Below are 7,336 nucleotides of genomic sequence, written 5' to 3'. Positions count from 1 at the left end.
TCTGATGCCTCCTGAGCTTCATCCGTTCCGGTTCTGAAACCAGGTCTTTCACCTACAAAGAGGATCACAACCATTTCATAACTTAGGAATGTACACAAAAAACAAACCCATCACTCTCTCACTCATCCGATGACCTAACCTTACCTGTTAAAGTTCATAATTCGTCAGTCCGGTCACCTGCCAGGTTCTTCATCTCAGCTGGGGTGAGGTATCTTTGAATGCTGAAGCGCTGGACGAGGCGTTCATCGGCTCTCTGTGAAGGCCACCCGGACCTTTGCTTTGGGGTTCGTCGCTGTAGCGATGCAAGCCTGCTGGGGCAGGAAGGGATGCACGTGCAGGCATGGAGTACTGATGGCCTGGCTCCCTTGTTATTGCCAGGTTCTGGTGCCTCCTCCATTAAAGCGCTGGAAACATCCCTCGCTGGCCGCCCGCGGACTTCTGATCACCGGCTCGTTCCCCAACCCCCTTCTCTGCCCAGGTGGTGGGGTCCACCTGAGGGAGGCTTCCCTCACGGCTAATGACAGAGCTCCAGAATCTAGAGGAAGAGGAACAGGGATACTTTGTCAAATATGCATGATATTTAGCTGAATAATGTTTTTTTGTTTTGTTTGTTTTTTACAAAATAATGATTAGATACATTTGATTAAATCCTTAAATTAGGCCTACACATTTGACATTTAATGATTTAAATTTTTTTAGATTTAAATACCCGTTTCAGAATTTTACTGATATATAAAAATATGCACTGAGAGACGTGTACATTTCCCAGTCATTCGTTTATTGAGTTGTGTCAGTTTGGGACTCCGCCGCTAGATGGCGCCACCGCTGTGTGTCCTGCGCTGAGTGGCGCCATATTTTGGAAAACTTCTTCAAACCAAGATGGAAACAACCCTGACTTCGCTCTTAAAGATCCAGGAAGAAATTGCCATGTTTATCGGGGGAAATGTAAGTATTCGGACTCTGTGTGGACTTAAAGACATATTATGTGTTTTTTTGTTTTAAATATGCCGAGCCGTGGAGCGTGTACCACTTACCGGGAGAGGTGTGCGCCTCTGAGTCGCTGAAGGAACCGCTCCTAGCCCGCTTCGCCTCACTCCCCTCGCCTCCGTAGGACTCCCGCGGCGGTCCGGCCAGCAGCATATGGCCTTCCTGGTCGTCATCGAGAAACACGAGTTCGGTTCCCGGATAACAATCGCCGGCCACAGGCTCGGTGTCGGGGCTGCCTGCCGGGAACTCGTCCCCGGTCACGGTGGTGGTGTCCACGGCGGCGTGAAGGGTCTGCGTCACCGCGACATTATTGCAGCTGTCCAGGCCCGTGTCTCCGTTGTCCCCCCAGCCAGCCAGGGCTCCGTGGTTGATCCCCGGCGTCGGCTGGTACACCAGACTGTAGGCGTAGGCCTGGAAAGACGGGTTGTAATTGTAAGTTACCTGCGTCTTCCATTCTGCCATGTTCGTCTGGTTGGAGGGAAAAATTGTGCGTCGCCGTGAAAACAAAATGTAGTAAAATGGCTAAACTGTCGCTATAAAATGATTTAAAAGAGTGGCGCCGTAAAACATCGGGAATACGTTAAAAAACGATTTTAGGTTAAAAAAAAAAAAAACAAGCCCGCCGCGGATTTAGACTGCGCGCGCTGCTGCTCAGTGTCCGCTTATAGGGACGTGTGTGGGTGTGGCCACCGGTGTAAGCGGTGCTCTGCTTTCGACCAATCACAGCTCGCTGTCGCTCCTCAGGCAGGTACGGCCTCGTCATTTGTCACTGAGCGTATCTGCTTTGAAATTTCACCTATGAGCAACCCCAGAAAAACGTCATCCAGCGGCAGCGATTTGCAAATTATGTCTGATCTGTCTGTGTGCGCGCCTGATTTTTAGATTTGTTTTAATGTAGTGTTGGAGTTTTGCTTAGAGTCCATGGTGTCTGGATCTCCGAGGCTAGTAGTTTTCCACCTTTGCATCCTGTGCGTCAGTTCGGTGCTGCTGTGTGCAGCTTGTTGTCCAGAGCCTCATTAATTCAGCTGGTCCTGTGCTAACATGAGGCTTTGGCCTCATAACAACACAAAAAAAAAATCAACATCCCATAAAATGTGCTCTTTGGACCAACTACCGTAAAATGATCTGCTCTATTTGCTGCAGCCCTGCTAAAATTCATGATTAAAAATCTGTTTGTGCAGCCCGTGTCTGTGTTGCTTTAAATTAAATGGTTAAACTTGGGAATCCTCTACTTGTGTTCTCACTCTGCAGAATTGCAGTTCTTCACACATCAGGTCAAAGTAGGCCACGCAGAACTGCAATTACAAAAGACAGCTTTGATGCGATATTTGGCAGGCTAAAACTATTTCAGGTGTTAAAAATCTACTTTCCAGTGATGTGTTTGCACCACTTGGATGGATTTTCCCGGTCTTAACCCAGGTCCTAAAGAGCAGAGAGAGCGGGTGGGACAGTAAGCAAAAGGAAAGAGTTGCGAGGCAAATGTGGGCTGGTTATAATCGATATTGTGATCGCAGCATTCACGGCTAATACCTCCATATTAAGTTTCCCTTGAAACCGTGGCTGCCCCGCTGTTCGCATTTGTCTCGTGATAAGCTACTCGGCTGAGGGAGGTGAGATGTCCGGCTTTCTAAACATAACCTTCCTGGATCTGAATAGCTTCTTTCTGCACCAGAGGGACACGTGAGAAACAAACATGTCCACCTGAACAGTTTGGCTGCTGATTTGGTGCATCATTATTAGTATTAATAGTTAGGATTCAGCCATCTGTCTTTCTGACGGAGAAATTTAAACATACAGTGAGTACCTTCTAAAAATGTTCAGACCCCATGAACCCTTTTCACAGCACGCAATGTTACACAAACATTAATGTGCTTGGTCCAGATTCAATGTGAGCAACCTGCAGAAAGTAGAAGTAGAATAAAAAGATACACAGTTTTACCTATTTTTTTATTTTTAAACAAGTGATATTCAAGTGTGCCGAGGAATTGTGTTCAGACCCTTTTACTCTGATATTATAAGTAAAATCCAGTGCCACCGATCCCTCTCAGATGTTAGCCTAGTTAGTGAATATAGTCAGCATGTGTGGTTTAATCTTAATCGGTAGGAAAACTCCACACATTTAGCCTTTGTGGAAGCGTCGCAAGAAGAAAATCATTGTTAAAAATAGGGCCGAATGATTTTGGAAAATAATCTAATTGCGATTTTTTTTATCCTAATATTGCGATTTAATGCAATTTTTTCCCAGTTTAATTTATCATGTCTTTTTAAACATATACAAATAACAAATCAATTTGTTTCCTCGCCGTGTGGATTAGTTGCTAAAAGACCCACAGCATCTAAACTCAGAGCAGAAATGATTGCGTTCTGCCTACGATATATTTCAACCAAAATTGTAATTTTGACTTTTCTCTGCATTAACCACAAGCAACAAAAATGGCCTCTAAATAAAGATGTTTGTAAACACAGACTATTTAAAACAAAAACAAACTTTTAATGTTTATATTAATCAGAATATTATTCAAGAGAACAGCTTTTAAGTGATTTGGACATCAATCCTTGTTGAACATAAAGTGCAACCAACAAGCAAGTCTATGTATTAAACTGATTGACCTGTACTTAATGCTATGTATGATTATATAAACTCTAAAACAAGTAATAAAATTAGATTATCTCACTGCTGCAACTGTCTTCCTTTCCATGTGGAGGCAAAGCCACTTTAAACATATTACCGACAGCTAAAGGACGCGGCTGATTCCCTAATTGTTACATACATTGCGTATTTTTAAATCGCGATTATATTGAAAATGCGATTAATTGTCAAAGAAGCAGGAGGAGAAGGCCTGCTGAGGAAGAGCCATGTGGCGGCCCAGACCCGCCAGCATGAGGATGACGAGACACCCCCACCATCAAACACGGCGGCGGCAGCATCATGGCGTGGTGATGCTGTTCTTCAGCAGGAAACCTGTTAGAGGCGGCAAAGGGCGGGGCGCTTAGTTTAGATCAAACTGTGTTCATGTGTCAGAATGGCCCAGGCAGGCACCGTCCGCTCTGAGATGAAGCCGTTTTAACGAGAAGAGGCCAAAACCTGCAGCCTCTAAATGTGGAAGGACAGCGGAGACTTTGCTGCTGTGGCTCTGTGAAGGCACGCAGGTTCAGGTCGTGACGTAAAGCATCCCAGTAAAGCACACTGAGGTTTGCCGCTCTGACGTGGCAAAATATGAAAAAGTGCTTCCTTCCCCCCCTGAAACAGAAATCCAAGGCTGAGACTCAACCAGTGAAGGGAGGCAGACAGCAAGGCGGTAGCTTCAAATCACACAAACCGCTCCGGTCCGGTACGCAGCCCTGGACCCGTTTATGCAGATTCCTGCAGGCCCTTTCACGTGATGATTGAGTTTAGCTTGGACATCACCCTTCTGAGTGTTGTTTGTCCTCAGCCTCCCCGGCTGCATTGACATGGTAACGATTCAGTTAGCGGCCAAATGACCTGCTAAGGGTGAGCCTAATGGGGGCATTAGCATCTCTGACTGATCTCCGCCAGGGTGGGTGTGTGTCTGATGTGAGCCCCCTGCAGCAGAGGGCCCACGGTGGAGGTGAGTGTGTGTGTGTGTGTGTGTCTGGGTGGGGTGGGGTGGTGTACAGGTGTGCGGAACAATAGCATTGGTATGTAGTGAGTGGATTACAAACTGGTCTTTGATGGCTGGCTTGTGAGTCGGCGGGGGAGCAGTTCCAGGAAACGTGGCGTTGAACTGGGTCACACATTTGCATCAGCTGTCCAGAGCAGAGAGCTCCCAAGTTAGAGAGCAAAGAGCAAAGTCAAAGTTATTTAAAGACTCAGGAAAGTCAGAACTGCTGCAGATTATTTAATGTAGTGACTTCATTGGTTGTTTATCCTTAAAGTGGCCCAGCTGTTACACTCTGATCCAGAGTTTTCTTTTTTCAACCTGAGAAGAAGGAGCTTTAAATGAAGGCTGTAAAGGCTTTTCAGGGACACATCTGACTGGACCGAGATGGTTTATGGTGTTAGAAACTCATTAATGTGGAAAGAATAATAATAATAATAAATGCTCATCACTGAGTACAGATTATTTTCTTTTTATCCACAGAACATAACTGGGTGGTAGTTACTGATCAGTAAGAGGTTTTTTAGCTCATATTTTATTAATAGAGTTTGGTGTGAAATCAAAGCGTTTCTAATATTAAGCTGGACTGAAATCAGATTTGTGAACTGCTGTGGGTTAGTTTAAAACTAGAGTGGTTATTGGTCCCTTAAATAAAACAATGTCAGTAGACAGTCTCTGGCATGAGAAGTTCAGTGGGGCAGAACAACTCAATCCACATTAGCAGCGACTAATTTGTTTTATGATGCATATAACCTGACTTTGATTAATTTTAAATGAAACAGATACATAACATTAGCATAAACCAACACTAGAAAATCAATTTTATATAAGCTAAATGTAATTTAATTTTTAAACACACAATTACAAATGAAGGCTCACTCATAATGTTAATTTATTGAACAGAAAAGATTCACATCAATCCTTCAATGAGCCAGCAAGGACAACCAACACTATTGTCGCACACTATCCGGCAAAATGTAAACGTCACGTTTGCAATTCCAGCATTTTGATTGGACGACCTGAGCTTGGGGCAGACAACGTTGGTATCAAGGCGCTTCAAGAGGATTTAGCCTGTTGAGCTTATCAGTTTTCTGACTGACTTAGATAAATAGACACAAATGTTTCTAACAGAATTTTATTGGTAAAGCAATTGGTCTTTTTTTACCTTATTACTCTGGTGGAGCCTGGCCCCAAATGCAGACGCCACAGCTCAGTAGCTATAAATGCAATTTCAAGGCCCTCGGTTTAAATCCTGCCATAATCTGGAAGTTTGAAGCCGTTTAGGGAGAGGTTTTATCGGTAAAGGAGACAAAGATGGGACTGTTTGGCCTCAGTGACAAGAATAAACTTTAGAGGACTGAGGATGAAACTGTTTTTTACTCCTAAAGACCTGAGCGAGGTGGCGACAGCATGACGCTGAGGGTCTGTTTTGCAGCCAGTGGTGCTGGCGCAGCTAGGTCCAACAGGACAACCATCCCAAACACAGAAAAATAAAACAATGGTTTTGGAACAGATAAAGGAGTTGAACATTTAAGTTTCCTGAAAAAAGCCGACCTCAGCACAATTAAAGATGCGTGGACTGTGCTTAAAGGCAGGGGCTGCTCCACATAGCGCAGCTTTAGCATTATCACAATGTTACTGTATGAATATAGTGAAGGCCTGCTGTAACGGAGCTCAGGCCGCTGAAGCTTTCTGTGTCTGCCTGTGATATACAGTTAGGGCCAGAAATATTTGCACAGTGACACAATCTTCATGATTTGGGCTCTGCATGCCACCACGTTGGATTTTAAATGAAACAACTACAATATAACTGAAGTGCAGACTGTAAGGTTTAATTGAACAAAATTGTATGATGAAACATGTAAGAATTGTAGCTATTTTTATACAAGCGCTCCTCATTTCAGGGGCTCAAGCAATTGGACATATTAAGTTAATGTTACTTTTCAATATTATATTGAGAATCCCTTGCAGGCAATGACTGCCTGAGGTCTGGAACCCATGGACGTCACCAAACGCTAGTTTCCTCCTTGGTGATGCTTTGCCAGGCCTTTACTGCAGCTGTCTTCAGTTGCTGCTTGTTTGTGGGTCTTTCTGCCTTAAGTTTTGTCCTGAGCAAATTAAATGCATGCTCCATTGGGCTGAGGTCTGGTGATTGATTCGGCCATTGCAGAATATTCCATTTATTTGCTATAAAAAACTCTTGGGTTGATTTTGCAGTAAGTTTTGGATCATTGTCCATCTGTACTTTGCTGCATTTGGCTGAATCTGAGCAGAAAGTATTTCCCTATACACTTCAGAATTCATCCGGCTGCTTCTGTCTTTTGTCACATCATCAATAAACACAAGTGACCCAGAGCCGTTGGAAGCCATGCATGCCCATGCCATCACACTGCCTCCTCCATGTTTTACAGAAGACGTGGTGTGCTTTGGATCATGAGCTGTTCCAATTTTTCACCAAACTTTCTTCTTCCCATCATTCTGGTACAGGTTGGTCTTAGTCTCATCTGTCCAAAGAATGCTCTTCCAGAACTGGGCCAGCTTCTTCCGCTGTTTTTTTGGCAAAGTCAATCCTAACCTTTCTATTTTTGAGGCTGATTTATGGTTTGCACCGTGTGGTGAATGTTTTGTATTTACTCTCATGAAGTCTTCTTTTTATGGTCGACTTAGATACTGATACACCTACTTCCTGGAGTGTTCTTCACTTGAGTGGATGTTATGAAGGGTTTTTC

General features: G+C 44.1%; 1 pseudogene; it reads right to left on the bottom strand.

Annotated features, from left to right (window-relative positions):
• The window catches only part of LOC118556790, a 4,951-nt pseudogene extending 3,305 nt beyond the window's left edge, over nucleotides 1-1,646 (bottom strand).
• Nucleotides 1,647-7,336: the final 5,690 nt, after the last annotated feature.

The sequence above is a fragment of the Fundulus heteroclitus genome, chromosome 21 (genome assembly GCF_011125445.2).
Source record: "Fundulus heteroclitus isolate FHET01 chromosome 21, MU-UCD_Fhet_4.1, whole genome shotgun sequence".
Lineage (NCBI taxonomy): Eukaryota > Metazoa > Chordata > Actinopteri > Cyprinodontiformes > Fundulidae > Fundulus > Fundulus heteroclitus.
The sequence above is the reverse complement of the archived record's forward strand: the minus strand, read 5'-3'. Positions and strand labels throughout refer to the sequence as shown.